A 16,665-nucleotide genomic window follows, 5' to 3' on the forward strand; every position below is an offset into this window, starting at 1 on the left:
AGCTGCTAAATGCTTACTATTATAGTCCACAGCATCCAGATCCGTTGTTACACTATTGAACGTTATTTCCAGTACCACCTCGGTCGAAGTTCCCAGCGAGCGTCACTATTCGTCACTCTTGTAACACGGGACACATCCCGCACAAACCCGCAATTTTAAATAGCCAAGCTTCCATCACCCAACGCAATTTTTTGTATTCACTCAACCCAGGTTTAAAAACAGTTGCAGCCCTTAAAACTACACTGTACACTACGCTGTACAATTGACATAGTGCAGACGTTCCAATATATTATATAATAAATTTATGACTGTATAAGTCACAGTTTGTCACTACAAGCAAACCTTTCATATAACCATAGTCATTTGATTCATTGTTTATTAAATATATTGATTAGTGCAGCTTGAACACAACTAACCAGTATTGTTTCAATTAAATGAATCACCTACTTTAGACACAGTCCGTTTTTTGTTGGACCTCATCTTGGTTGTTACCTCCAACGAACAAAAGTCCAATTGAAAATGTGGTCTATTGTTTTCATCACAAGTAATGGGGGGGGGGGGGGGGGGGTGCAGCGTCCAAGTTGAGTTTTCCTGAGAAACTGATGTGATTTGATGAAAACCTGCCACCTGGCATGTTCAGCGATCACAAACATTAAACTGTCCCAGAGATAATTTTTGAAAAGTAGGTTTTTGATCAACAGGCACCACGGAATTTCCTGGCCTTTTTTGCAAAAATACTGTGACCCCTGCAAGTTACTACGGAAACATAGCATATCAAAACAAGCGCCCTTTTCTTGCTTTTGCTCCATGACCGCACCTTTATTTCTTCCATATGAACAGCGTATGGCACAGCACAGGGCTTTGATAACAATATCTGCCTGAATGCATGTGCCCGCACTACACTGTTTAACCACAAAGTACGTGTACATGCACGCGCTTGCATGGGTGTCCTCAAGACCTGTGTGTGTGTGTGTGGTGTGTGTGTGTGTGTGTGTGTGTGTGTGTGACCGACATTCCCCAAACTCACACATTCCGTCCCATCTCGGGTACCAGCCCCTGCAGTCCACACACACCACACCTCCATCCTCCCTCTCCCTGGCTTTTTCATCCACCTAATTCTTCCTCAGTCCTCTACTTTCATCCACTCACATTATGCATTCTGCACCGTGTCTGTGTGTCTCTCTGACTCGGACATTTGTTTGGCAGGAGAGACCAGACAAGACGCTGTTAACACTGCAAAAAGTGTCTGTTTTTGCAAGTCCATTGCTTTTGTTAACATATGTAGATTCTTCCAATATAAATGGACTCTGCTTGATGTCAAATTGTTTGCATCATTTCTCTTTTGTGACTATAACTCCTATTTACGAGGCAGAGCTTTCACCTATAATCAAAAAACAATACCTCACATTCAAGAAATATCCTTTAAAAGTTGGGATGCATGTTAGTAAGTGGAACTATTATGATGGCATCATATTTAAACACTTCCACAGAAGGAAACGTGTGATTCTTCTACTTTAAAACTCACTCCTTTCAAATGACTTGCCAGAGATGTTTTTGCAGTGAACACTTTCTTCTGCGAAGGGAGTGAAAACCAGCCTTTCCCTGGTCAATGAGTTCAATGGGGCGCGTCTCCTTAGAAAAGGCTGCAGGGGGTTAGGAGGAGAGGTGGTGGGGTGGGGGTGGTGGTGGTGGTGTGGTGAGGGGGTGAGGTTTTGCACCAAAGAGAAAAGACAGTCAGACTGAGGGAGGAAGAGAGAAACCTGCACCAGACAGTTAGGCGAAAGGGAAGGTCAGCCCCCCCCTACCCCCTTCTTCTTTTCTTCTGCCATTCTGCAACAGCAGATGTACAGCAAAAGCCCACTATCAATATGCCATACCACAAGATGACAGGAAAGTCTGTGATGAAGCATATATTGCAGTATTGTGGGGTGTTGGAATGACTCAGTGAAAGATGAGATGATTTCACATCTAGATCAGCTACTGACACGAGGTCTTATCGCATCAGTGACCGGCCTCAAGCTAAAGGTATCCTCTGGTCTGAAGCACTTTGTCTCTCTAATCAGAGAGGAGCATCATCATCATCATCATCATATTCAACACTGTATCAGCAGCTCTTGACGTTACGCAATCACCAGGAGGCGCGCAGAGACCACTGATCGGTGCACGTTTCAAGCAGCAGTCCCGAGAGAAGAAAGTCGCTCAGATTGACCAGAAGCTGAGATTTTACACGCAGATGGTCATCAACGCAGCGACCATCTGCAACATGCATTTGTATAAATGTGAGGCGCAAAGCAGGGCTGCAACTGCAATTATTGTCGTCTATTCATCGCTTAGTCTTTGAAAACTTAAAAATGTACTCATCACAATTTCCCAATACACAAAGTAACGTCTTCTAGTCAGATTCCAGTCAGAATACGAGTCTGATACTGCTCCCTTGGGCTGTGATTATGGGGGCTTGTTCAACCCGAACCAGGAACGAAAATGCCTCCGCAATCAATGGATGGACCTACAACCACTGAACTCATGCCAAATCCGTAGGAGCGCTAAAAACATCTTTCCGATATCAAATGCCTTAATCACGGTTCTCTGTTCTCTTTTAAAATGATATCTTCTATGAAGGATGCGTGGCAGAATCTACACATCTCTATTCTCCAGCGGCAGCCGTCTTTGATGTAAACTTTCAACCGTGGTGACGCGGTTGATTACGTCCCTGTTGAGAGCTGTCCATCATCGTATAAAGCCCGCCCTGACAATTTGATGGTCCGACCAGCTGGTTTGAGCATAGCTGCTCCACAACGGATCAAGTCCGACCGAACTTCCCGACCTCAAATGTTGTGGGCGGGGCTAAGTTCGACGGGCATCCAGGCTAAGTGTCAGTGCCGTAGTATTAAACCAAACTCGCTGTTACCACGGAGACCAAGGGTGTCGCCAATCACAACTTTTCTGTTGATCACCAATTGCTCATTTAGCGCAATGCTTCCAAGATTTGGGCCGATGAAAAATGAACCAATGGCGACCTACGACTCCTCCCACAGGTTGCATACGACTGTGAGAGCGATTTCTCTTCTTAGATCATTTAACTTGAACCATTTTTACAAACAGTCCTGTTATTCTCAACAAAAAAGCTTTTATTTGACAATTTATCTTCTTTTCAACTTGTGACCCTCTCATTTATCTTCCGACCCCTTCAAGAGCCCCAACCCTCGTGTTTGAAACCACTCATTTACAAGTTTTTGATAGCGTTGGTCTCTGCAGCCTCAGTGCCATGAGTGCCATCAGTGCTGTTGGGTCACGTCAGGACATTTGATCTGTTTGTGGTTGTGACCCTTTACTCCAACAACCCTAACTGTTTGCGTGTTTTTAGCCTCGACCCCCTTTGGATCCGACCCTGCTTGTGAGCCACTTCAACACCACTGGCCAAGCATGCTGGGATACTGCTGGTGTCCTGTTTTATGATTGGGTCACAGCACTGATCTCGTGTTCAGTGCTTGGATCAGTGTTGATATGCCAGTCCTGCTGGAAACGAGTCTCTTTAAGCCCTGGCCTCGTGTGAAGCTGTGGTCTGTTCATGTATGGCACAGTGGGAACTGGGTCCCCCACTTTAACTCATGAGGGTAGGTGGCTCTACATGGGGGGGGGGGCATCAAATCTTACAGCAACATCTGGCTCTGCAGTTTGCTCTAAGGAAGTTGTCTAAATATGAAATAAAGTCCTTTTTCCTCATAACTGCACAAGTATTTTTGTTTTCCACACTTTTCTGACATCAGTCACTCAGTTTCTTCAACACATCAATGTCATTAGATCTCATTGGCCGACAACCGCATGTACGACTCCATTTCAACCACAGAAACCAAGCCATTACTTTTATGAGAAGAAATCACAGAAAAAGTGGGAAAATGGGAATAAATCCTGCACCTAAGACAGAGTTTAGAGAGAACAGGATTCAGATTAGGCTTTCTGGTTATCTCGAGGGTTATACAGTAAATTGCTCTGTATTGCAACTATCATTTCTTTTCATATTCACTCACATGTCTGTCACATATTTAGCTTTTTTTAAATTTTGTTTTTATGGACATCCAGTGAGTAATAGCCTATACACTTGGACTAGTGGGAAGTGTTTTTAATGATTATTTTTGAGTTACTCAATCAGACTTGGGATGGAAGGGCTGCTGAGTTACTGCAGTGCCAAATTATGCACAACAAGCAGCAGTCGGATCAAACCTCCAGCTAGTCTCTAACTTCTCCTTCATGAGCATTCAGCGCACAGACCATGATCTGGTGAGTGGGAGCTGCTGCTGGTGGGCAGCAGCACCGCTTTTTTTTTTTATCTTGATCTGACTACTAACCAGTCTTACAGAGATCAAAATTCAATCCCGTTCTGATAGAGAAAAAAAAAAAAAAAAAAAAAAAGAGAAATGACGTTATTTGAATATGTGCCCAAATCCTTAATGAATAACTAGGACGATGTAGGAGGCAAATGCTGCCCCAGCTGTTTCCTTTGAAATGTCTGTGAGTAGATAATGTGAGGGATTTTCCTCTAATCTCTCCTGTTCGCTAAATCTCACTCTCAAAACGAGCCTGCGCATGGAACAAGTCGGAATATGAGATGTGACATTGCCGCATACTCATCCTCTTTCTCCCGTTTTATGACTTCAAACAAGTTCTTTTCGCCGGGCTTTGTCTTGCGGAGACCCGTGGGGATGTCTAGACGCTCTTTCCTTTCAGTGGCATTTATGTGAGTCTTTAAGGTAACTTACCTGCTTTCCTTTGACACTCATATATTTATCAACCTTGCTCAATATGTGCCAGAGCATCCTTGCCTATTCAACTCAAACAACTTGATATTTAACTGTTTTTTTAAGTGCATGACAAATGTGGATTTTATTCTGATTTTTATCTTTTATTCAGTTTAGAGGGCAACTGTTCTGCATGTCTTGATGTATTTCCTTTTTTCAACAGTAGCAGAGATTGTCCACCTTCTGCTTTAAGTGACTTCTTTTTAATGTTGTCTTTTTTTTAAATTTTGACATGAATTGTGGCATGCGTTCCACCTGCTGGATGAATGGTTTTCATCCTCAGGGCTTCTGTGCGCCATGCGCTCTTTTTTTCACCGAAAGTCCTAATGCCAGCTCTGCAACTTTCAAAGTATTAGTGCTGAGTCTGCATTATTAAGTGCTAAATATCCAACCTGAGAACCTGGCTGCGGGTAAAAGAGAGAGGAGAGTCTTAACGTGAATAACGAAGGGCGTCGGGCCGTGCGGTCGGGGTCGTGATGTGGATGGAAGTGCTTGTGTTTTTATTCGTTTTATTAAGGTATATTTGGCCCACTCAGTCCGCGCTGGGTTTGGCGGGGGAGCCCGTTTTCCATCACACAGTTGTATCCGAAAGATCCCTGGTGCGCTTTTTTGAATCTCCTATATCTGATTTTTTTTTCAAATTTTTAAGCCACTTTTTGTGTAGTTCCGTGCTAACAAACTCGCGACAGCTATTTTTTGGCAAGGGATAAAGATAAGCCTCATTACCATTGGTGATTAACCGATATATTTTTCAATTTAATGATTGGATACGGGATTTAATTAGCTTATAAAGCACTGTAGGGCTTCAGGGGCTGAGTCAACGAGATAAGGAAGAAGTATGTTTTCAATTTGGACGCGCAGCCGGCTGCGCACGGCGCTCGGTAGCATCTGAAGCTGGGCAGCCTCCTGTTTGACTCCCGGCACCAAGTGGTAGTTTTGATTTTTAATACGTTTTTCCACTCCACATTGCCAAACTCCTGTTAAAGTTTTAGGAGAGCGAAAAGCCTGAGTTAGGAAACAAGCTCACTCACTGGGATCAATCTCTGTGGGAAAATGTTCGTGTTGCCATCACCGATTGTCCATTGAGCAAGGCGCCTTTGCCACCACTTCCGCAGGATTTCTCAGTTGCCAGCATTGAAGCTGTGACATAAAAGTGGTGACTTCCCGGCTTAAATTTCAATGTAATCTCTCTCTATGATTGCTCTGGCTGATCTGTTGTAGCTCTCCCTCTTCCCGTGCGCCAAGTGCTATTGCTGTATCTCCTGTAGCCACACCCTCAGTCCACTACTGCTGTTTCGTTCCTCACCATGACTCCCGACCGGACAGGGGCGGGCACCAGAGACCCTGTGCGGGCGGGAGACTGGTCGACACGCTGCATTTGTTGTGTGTGAGAGGAGAGGCCTTTTTTTTCATAAGTGCCTCTTTTATTATTCATAAAGGTGCTTATCTGTCCAGTAGCTCTCCAGCCAGCGAGCTCAAAATAAAAAGCAAGCCGGTTTGACATTCGTTGTCTCACCTTTCCTTCACCAGCTTATGTTCCCTTTCTTCCTTCATTGCACACTCTTCACGTGTACATCTGTCTCTTTAAGTCAATTCATCCCTGCACATAGTTTTACTGCTCCACTCTCATTGATGGACAGGAGCCCAGATTTTGAGCAAGCAAACTTAATCCTAAATGTGGACATACTGGGTAATTACCATTATACTGTTGGTGCCAATCCCGTTTTTGCTCATGGGTAAAGGGCCCTTTAATGGAATTTGGGACTGATCATTATGGAGAAAGAGAGGGTTAGTAATCTAAATGTTACTGTGATTTTTTCTTTGTTTCCACCAGAGAAGGGAACGACCCAAGAAAACCCTCCACCAACAATCCAGGATTTAAATCTCACGATTTTTCCATTAAGGGTACAACCAGCCCAAACAGCACAGGAATATGAAGCAAACCTAGGTTATGTGCAATGTTCCCATCCTTTTTTGCCACGGTTTTTCAGGACATTATCCTTATCTCTCTCTGTCAGAGACGGCCGCGTGACTGCACATTAGCAAGCATCGCGCACCAAACAACACAGAGCCAGTTTTTAACCTCTTTTCACATTTCTTTGGCTGACACCGCCAATTAGGCCAATTGCCACAGAATGTCCGGAGGAGCATCAACTTCTCCCCCAAATGTCATGTTAACAAGGCTTATATAATGGATCGTCCCTGCGCTCTGTGCCGCTTTGCGATACAATCCATTATTAACTGGTTTGTTCGGTCCCATTATAACAGATTTTTCCACATGTGTAGGACTTTTTGTTCAGCTTCCAATTTCAAAAAGAAAAGAAGATATAAGATTCTGTGGGAATCAGCAGCATCCTATAGTTCTCTTTTTTCCAGTAATTGATTGCTTTCGCCGCAACCGAAACCTGGAGTGGTTGTACACCTTCTTGGAAACTTGGTGACTGTGGAGATTAGTGGGCCGCAGGGGGGCCACTCTTTTGAATCCCAGCCTCATTACGCACAGGGGAATATATGTAGAATGGCCAGTGGTATAGTAAAGCAATCAAAGAACAAAAATAGCTACTGTTTATCGGTTAAGATAGTAAACAAAGTACAGCCATGCTAGCAGGATCTGTGAGACTGTACACTGTACACACTAACTGTGCTTTGAGCTATATTCAACTTGCAATGTCATTAGTTTTGCAGGTTTTGGTCATAATCCAAGTATTGGGCAAATTTAATAATGTGAACCTGATGATGGCGCTCTAAGAAAATAAGTGGATCACCAATTATTACAATTCATCCTTAAAGAGACTTTTTAATGTAACAACCATTTAGTAGTTATTAAGACATCCACTCACCCCATGGTGGTTCCAGAGGGAAAAAGGCATTAAGGGATTCATCCTCTGTGGACAATGAAACGTCTGTTACAAAATTTCATTAAATTATAAACGCTCTGATATACGGCCATTTTGAGCCCAATCGCAGTTCACTCAGAGGTTTGTAGGGGCCAGGATGGCCTACGCCACTGCTGACCCATTGAGTTTGGAAACGCACATGCACTGCATGTGGTGCCTATTCTGTTAGACATCATGGTGTTTCTAACAGAATGTTTAGGTGTTTGAAGCAACAACAGAGCCTGTAAGATTTGGGGGAATTTATCTTATCTTTCTATATCATTCATCTCTTTTGATTCTCTGAAAGCCAAGTTTTGCCTCATCCTGAGACCTTGTTCACACTTCAACCAAATCATGACCGTCGGCTCAGTAGAATTTTTTATTGTTAAGGGTTGCTGTTGTTTGTCGATACCTGCTTGCAGTCTTTAGCGCCTGCTCGTGGTACAACAAAGCGTTCTTTTTACGAAACGCATGAAAGATGTGCTCCAACATGTTTCCTTAAACTAATGGGTTAATGAGGCAACAGAAGCATCCCCAGGCTCGACCATCCAACACTATCGCCAGACAATAACTGGAAACTGGATAATTCAAACCAGTGCAACATCCAATGCCATGTCCAGTGCCATGTGTGCATTACAACATATAGTATGGTTAAGGTTAAGGGTAGCAAAAGACTGTGGCAGTGGTAATAAGGACATAAACTTTGGTTTCCTGCATGACAGCCAGTGGTGCTACTGTATCCACCATCCCACCTCCAGCTACATTGCCTACATTGAGGGGCACCTACTTCCTGATTGGCACTGCAGGATAACATTGTGAGTGCAGTAAAAGTGTTGGTCTAATATGGATGTTTTTCACTAGTTATTTGGGCTGCACCATCAGAACTCTCACGGTCGTTGCATGCTCCCTTCTTGTCCATCCCACAGCCAGTATGGGTTAGAATTATTTGATGATACTTGTGGCAACGCGACTTTATGTCACATGCCAACTGTAAGTACAATGCAGAAGTCGGTTTCCCTATATGTACTAGTGGAAATTCTATGGGTGGGAGTTCGGCCGGGAATGGTGGGCGTTTTACTAAAATGTGTGTTCAGTCCCACCCAAAAAACTATTCTACCCTTAACCCGTAACCCTTATCCTATAATCTAATCTTTAATATTGTTATTGCCTGCATGGACATTGCAAATACTACTTAAGGAACGTGGCATAGACCATCTCCAAAGTCAATTGAACGCCATCCAACGTTTTTTGCAGCACATCCATTATAACTTTTCTGGCAGTTGTGTCACCATGCACCTTGCTGCGCTGGTCCCCACCATCCCACGCAACAATTCTCACACCCATGCCCGCAGCTTTTCAAGAACCAGTCAACATCATTCCTGCATCGGGCCCCTTGTTACGATGCTTTGCCAGAGAGTTTGTGGAAGTCACAACTGCGGCAAGCTGCAAGTCTGGTTCGTCGCCAATGCTGCTGGCAGCAACGGCATGCGTGGTCCACAGGTGGTCATGACAGCCTTCTCACATTGCAGCTTTCTGCCAGTTAAGACTTTCTGGTCTTGGTTCCCTCCTGCAGCACTTCTCTGCGGTAACTGACCAGTTCTCTTCGTTTAGGGCCTGCAGAGAGACGTGGACCATGTGATCAAGAGAGTGTTTTAGTAAATCATGCATCACCATTTGTGCTCTACGATGCAAATATCAAGTCTCTTACCCAAGACTGTGCTTTCTCCTTCTGAGATGGTGATTGTAATTACATTTTGCTCGGTCTTTTTCTTGCTCACTTTGTAATCCCATCGTAATGATTTTGAATCTTAGTTTTGCAAAATGGTCTCAATGCAGCTGTAGCTTAAACTGACGAAATGTCTCGGCGCTGTTGACAAGGTACGAGGGTTGTCCAGAGATTGCGATGAGTGTGTAATGTGACAAAGTGTTGGCTACTGATTGCAGACTTTACTACACGGCTAAAGAATTGCCAGCCCTACTGTCCATATTCAGCTCAATAGAAATGTGTAAATGGTAGGCCAAGTCTGGAACTCATGAATCCTCATGCTGGATTTTTTTTAAACAGGAAGAGACCTGTGTTTGTGGTAGGTGAATGTATTTATCTTTCCCCGCTACCTTACACTGTGCAGTCATGAACTATGCATCACCATCCAGCTTCCCAATTCCACATTTCCTGTGTTTGAAAAAGAGGTAATCTTTCACAAACTCATCCCTTTTTCTGAAAAGGCCGGTTTGAGCAGCCAGGGTGCGGTGCCGTGGAAAAAGAGCTGCGTCCCTGTCTTCCTCTGTTTTCTCTCACTACTATAATTCTCATCTGTCCTTCACTTTTTCTTCTTCTCTTTTGGTCGCCACCATCATACCAGTGGCTGCATATAAGCTATCTGGGAACCTTGGATTCTGTCGTCTGTGGGACCGACAGCGTAAAAGCTTGGACCAAAGTCGGCGTGCTCCTTTCCTGAATCTGTCCCTTGTCATTCTGGCCATGTTGAACTTGGCAGCCCTCTGACTTGATAATGTGTCCAGAGACGAGGAGTGTTTGCCTTTGCCAATCCACCGTACGCAATGTCACCAGTAAAAAAAGCACACTTGCATTTTAAAGACTACAGGTTGCCTACCCGATAGAAATTTAAAATCACAAGTTGTATAACTTTCCTTCTATTTTAGTAATGAAACAACTACTGCGGTCTAGTACAGAAAAAACCCCACAACCGAGTCAGTTTTTCCAATTAGTAGACTGACTAGAAATCCTACATTGTCTTTTTTTAATGCTTTAGCAGGCAGACCATGGGTTGATTTCATGTCGATTGTGTTCATGTCCAGAATCAGATCTGTAGGAGGTTTTTTGGCTAAGTGTGAAGGGCAATGGCTTCCCAGTCTAAGTCATTCTATTTGATCAGATTTCATGCTAAAATATTCACCTTTTTTTTCTACAGTAAGCATGAGATATTTCATCATTGCTGTTGATTTCTGTGAAATGAATGATGGAAAACTCGGAATTACACAGAGGAATTATCATCAGTTTGGCAGAAGATAACTGCTTATACACAAGTTCTCGCCAAATACAAAACACGTTTTTGGTGTGTGTGTGTGTGGTGTTTTGCTTGTTAGTGATGGCCATGTGATTGAAGGTGAAAGGAGAGGGAAATTCATTTTAGCAGCCATTGATGAACCGAATACTGAGACGTTCAGTGGTAGTGGTTAGTCCACTGTCAATCGTATTAAAAGGCCACTGGAGCTGGAGAGGTAGAATGTGCAAATAGCATGCAATGCAGCAGCACACCACACACACACACACACACACACACACACACACACACAAACACCCACACACACACACACACAACAACATGTTCCTAGGCCTGTGTCCCTCAGCAGCAGGGGATTGTGGAGTACAGGATGTCGGACCTCCTCTCTCTCCCCCCCCCCCCCCACCCCCCTCCCCCCCCCCCCCCCCCCCCCCCCACCCCCCCTCCCCCCCCCCCCCCCCCCCCCCCCCCCCCCCCCCCCCCCCAACTACCCTCTTAACTACGTAACCAGGGAGAGCACAACTAAGACCTCCTTTCTCCATCACTGAAAGTCGTTTCCCATGACCGACCAAAATCTCTGACCCACCGTTCCCCCCCCCCCCCCCCCCCCCCCCCCCCGTGACCCCCACCCCCACTTGGTCCATGACAGCAGGCCCCCCCCCCCCCCCCCCCGCATTGAATGCCTCGGCTAACAGCCCCCCCCCCCCCCCCCCCCCCCTCCATCGTATGGATAAAACTAGCCGATGAGAAGACCTCCTGTGTCTATCATGCGAGTTCGTTTCCTAACTGATAAAAACCTGACCATCTCGGTGGCAAGACGCTATCACAGGGCAGGTCTCCAATAATGAGGTACTAACAGCTTACAGAACTTTATCGTTAACCGTACATATGCTCATTCATAGAAAACAATGATATCTAGTGCATTAGGGCCGTAATCACCGAGGTGCGTAGTTGTTTATCCTTGAGCTTTTTTACATTCTTTTTCTTTCACCTAGGTAGCCTCATAAATCATCGTTTATTTGGCATTCATTTTTAAATGAGCAAGAACACTGCACACCTTTATCACGTTGTATCCACTTATTCCAACATTCACTGTAAAATAGAAACGGCGCCAAGGGGCAACACTGTCTAACCCCCTCAAGTAATTACAAATACTTATTATTGATACATATTGTCACCATAGATCCGAGATCACGGTGGTCTTTAATTAACCTCAAGAACCTTGATTTTACCTTCATCTGGTAAAACCTTAAACGCCCATATATGCTCAATTCCACGTCCATAATTGTATTTTTAGTTGTACCAGAATAGGTTTACATGGTTGCATTTTCAAAAAAACACCATCTTTTGTTGTATGCACATTCGCGCATCGGCCTGTTTGCAAACCACATGTGATTTCGATTTCTGATTTCAGCTACAAAGTGAGAATCTCATTCTTTGACTACTTTGTGGGAGCTCACACATGCTCAGTAGTAGGTAAGATCACATCACTTGAGAACCTTTTCTCCAACTCTGTCAGCCAAGGGCAGGATTAGTCTGGAGCTTCTTTAAACGGCGGACATCTGTGGAATCACCTGCAGAACAGGGACATGGACGTAGTTCTTTTGTAGTTAGAGTGAACTAGTGTGTTTTGTACAGTGTTTTTGTCATTGAGAACGAGCTAGGTGCTACGTTAGCTACACCCCCCGTCCGGATAATGACTAGCACAGCTCCCCCCGCAGACCGAAGAAAGGGATTAAATCAGAACCTGTAGATCTCACTCAAAACAACAGTGGATCGTTTTTTTTCCCATGTTTTTATGCGTGTGGAAGTAACCAGAAACACAAATAACACCCCACACCAATCCCCCCAAAGTGATTTTTTCAAAATTGTGCACTGTTAAAAAATGTGAGCCTTCTGTTAATTGTCACAATTTAGTTTCTAAATGTTTTCTATCACCAAAAAAATAGATACCCTGACTGATTCCTCATTCGTTATTTATAGATGTCACTGAAGAAATTATTTTCTCTGATCATTTTTAAATGGCTATAAAAGTCAATCGATGCTCAATACTCTTTCTTAGTCACTTGTTGTAATCTCTTAGTTATTAATTTCTTTAGTTTTCTTGTTTGTATATCTCAATGAGTTCTAAATGAGGTTCTAGAATAAATCATTTTGATCACTTAATTCCTAGCGCCGGGCTTTGACTAAGATTCTAGTGGCGCAGCAATGCGAGGAACCTCACTGCGCCATAACTCTTTGTGGTCCGATAGAGTTATAAAGAGGTAGTTTTCCAGTACTAGCTAGCTCTATAGATCCCTGCCCAGCCCGTAAACTGCTTGACAATTTGTAGGAAAGCAGTGCACAGGCTCCAAGATCCACTGCAGTTTTATTGACCATGACCAAGCGTAAAACTCAGAGTTTTCTGTGCCACTCTGGAATGGGGAATCCAGCATCTCTCTCCAGTGCCGCTCTTCGAGGTGTCACTATGTGTTGCTGAGTCCTGTAAACACAAAACGGTGTTAGATGAGCAGTGCTGTGGCATCAGAAGAAACCTTAATTCAAATTTGACAAGGCGAGACAGTTGGGTGCCACTGCGTTAGTTTTTGGTTAAAAAAAACAAATGGCTTGCGCTCCAAAGTGAATACTCCCTGGCGTTTCAAACACGTTAAGGTGGTCCTGAAAGTTCGTGCGGACGAACGGCTGTAGTCAGCTTGGATTCTTGGCAGATGCATTTATTCCAAGGAAATTGGGTGTTATGGAAAACAGATGTAAAATGTGCAGAACATATCAAAACATCCATTGGAACTCCTCAAGCAGTCTGTTAAACATAGCCCACTCATCATTTCAACGGAGACCTCGTGAGTAGTACTGCTCTCCACCAGGGACCAGCCAAAGCATTGTGTACTGGGAGTCTGCCTCTGTATTTTCTCTGCAACATAGGGTGTCGGCGCTGTGTCAAAACGATTCTGTGTAACTGGAAAGTCCTTCAACCAATCTCCCAACTATCCGGGTGACGTGAAGCTGCAGCCGCCATCCAACGGGTGTCCGCGACTTAATAATTGTAATCAGTACACACATCTCCGGACGAGTGTGCTGCGTTGGTCATAACAATGACATGGAACGGCCTACTTAACGTGAATGTCATCAAGGGCAGAAGGTAAGAATGAAATAAATAAAAACTCTCACCATTGTAAAATCCTTCTGTAGTAAATAAAAAACTAAAACTGACAACACTTTCAAACCCTGGATGTTTTTACTCTAACTAGCGTCCTCAAGTGTATTTCGTTGTCTCGCCGGTATCCCAAAGCAAACACGCCCCTACAATCACGTCGGCCTGCCGATACCCTACCGATTGTCATTGCACTGGACTTGAAATGTCTTTTATTCCACGCCTCGATCTTCAAGTTCCGTCACATTGTGCTACTTCTGGGGTGCTTCGCAACAGTTGAAGGATACGGTAATTAACTGTGTTGTCGCCACACAGCGTTCGAACGATATATCGCTTTGAGAAGTTTTACACATTGACGTCCCTCTGCAAAGAAGCAAGCATGAACCTTGTCAAACTATATTTCATCCTGTATTTGATACTCAAATTTTCCACACCCGTTTTGTGGGATATTCGTTTACTAAATGCTGCCGTTTAACTCCTCTTCGTTGGTGCTACTAAAGTCGTTCATTTCTTAATGTAACTTGCAAAAATTATTTAGCCATTTTCCCCCCTTGAACATAATCACTCATCAGACAAAACAAGTCACTCTGCCTCTGTCATGGATGGACTCAAACCACTGACAGGCCTCTTTCTAATCTGCCTGAACACCCTCCCGTTATCAACGTGGCTGATGCTCTGCATCCTCCGTCCGACTCCATTTTCACAACGCAGAGGGCCGGAGGTGACTGGACAAAAGGCTGTTTACCCTTATTTGTTTAACTCAGTCACAGCAAACACTCTTTGTTTTTTTGAGGATTACAGCAAGCTATCCATGAATTGAAGATTTAAAACTCTTTAAAAGGCTTTAGTACCTGATTATGTGATAGGCATGTTTTTTATGCCAAACCTGCCCGAGCTGATTATCCCAGTTTACACTGGTGCCAGACTGATTTTTCTTCCCTTCCAGCTGTTTGTTGCAGGCAGGTTTGCAAGCTATCTTTAGAATATACGGAGTTAATTGGTAAGGCTTTATTGGAGGGATTGAAAAAACAAGCGGCAGGCCGAAGCATGGCCCCTCCCTTTGGCTTTCATCAGCAATTATATAATCCCCAGCCAGACTCAACGGTCATATTTCTCTCTTTCTAAAAAAATCAGGTTTAAAATATCTGCCAAGTCTAGCTCCCAACTGATACGCCTTCATAGGGAAAGAAATACAGATTTAGTTTGTTCATCAGAGGTCTGATAATGTTTTTTAAGCCAGGACCCCGTAACTCTGAAAGAGAGACGGAAGCAGTGACCTCACTACATAGGCCTATTTGTAGAAATTAAGATTGCATTTAAACAGGCCTACAATAACGTGTAGGCCCGGCCTTCACCTTAGTTTCATAATATACGGAGCATATAAAAATAGCAAATCATGTGTTTTTTTATGTTAAACATACATGTGACACTTAATCTTTAACTTGTATCTTGCGTGGATGGATACCTAGTGCTACCTTACCTAGCTACTGGCAGTAGCCTTCATCAGTGGGGATGTAATTTCCCTAATAATATGTTGATTCTGGTAAGACAGAAATTTGGAGCACCCCTGCATTGGACTTTGAGGACCCGCCCTAAGGGTCTTGAACCCCTTGTGAAGATACCCTGGTTTAGATGACCTGAAAAGACTGAAAAGAATGAATTTACAAAAGGTGTAGCTGTTATTACATTTGAAGTAATAAAAATGTCCAAGCTAAATTCGGCTTTTTGTCCATCTACATATTTCAGTTAACACATCCTTTTGGTTTTTAGATCTGGTGAATCCTGTCTTCTGGTCCTAAATAGTGCTGTCACGGGTATTTTAGCATCATTCTACCTGAGTGCACATGAAGCCTCCCAGTTGACTTTGCTGAAATGAAAGCTGCTCTCTGTCCAGACAGTTTGTCAGCATAACAAACATTGTTCAGGACAAGGCATACAGAGAAGCAGAAGTTAATGCACTTTGTCGAGCACTGGCAGGCTTCTGCGCCAAGAGATATTAAACTCTGATGGAGGGGAAAGGCATTCCTCTTGTAATGCCATATTAAATTATTATTATTTTATTTGTAACAGGAAAGCCCATCAGGGCTTGTTGCTTCCAAGGTGCGCAGGAATTGTTTACTGGAGAGTATGCGGTTTTAGGGCCATCCAAAAAAGAGGTGGGTTTGAGGGGTAAGGGCGTTGAAAAAGAAGTCGAATCGTTGGCGTGACTTGGTAACTTGATGTAGCTACTGATTCAACAAGCTGAGTAATCACCCACTTTAAATAATGTTTTACCCATGTTCTGCTAGTGATAATAGGACATATATAATAACACAATAAACATTCTGATTCTACGGCCTTATCTCCACGGTAAGTTTCTTGGGGCACAGTCCACCGTCCTTCCATGTTTGCTCCGGGTGCTGCTATACTGCCGCAAAAACAATGAAAATGTGAATGAACAGTGGGTAATTGCCAACAGGGGTGCGGCCTCAAAGCCCGCTTGCTGTTTCTGTAGGTTATCAGGCCCAGAGAGGCTTGTGGTTTCGCCTCACTGGACAAGCATTGTGTTAAAAGATACCCTGGGCCAAAATGGTGACTGAGCGTGATATTCTCAACATTTGTGGTGCGACGGCCCCCTTTTTACGAGGAAGTCAGCTGCCAAAAAGTCTATAGTGTTTGCAAGGATACACTGTATTTATACACGGAAGAAATCCATTGCATTAAGGCTGTTCATGTCAGAGAATTAGACCCATGACCCCGGTTCATTATCATTGCTTTGTTAAGCATTGGCTGGACTCTAGTCGCAATTAGTTTTGAGTAATTCTGTTACAAAGATA

The sequence above is a fragment of the Etheostoma spectabile genome, chromosome 23 (assembly GCF_008692095.1).
Source record: "Etheostoma spectabile isolate EspeVRDwgs_2016 chromosome 23, UIUC_Espe_1.0, whole genome shotgun sequence".
NCBI classification, from domain to species: Eukaryota; Metazoa; Chordata; class Actinopteri; order Perciformes; family Percidae; genus Etheostoma; species Etheostoma spectabile.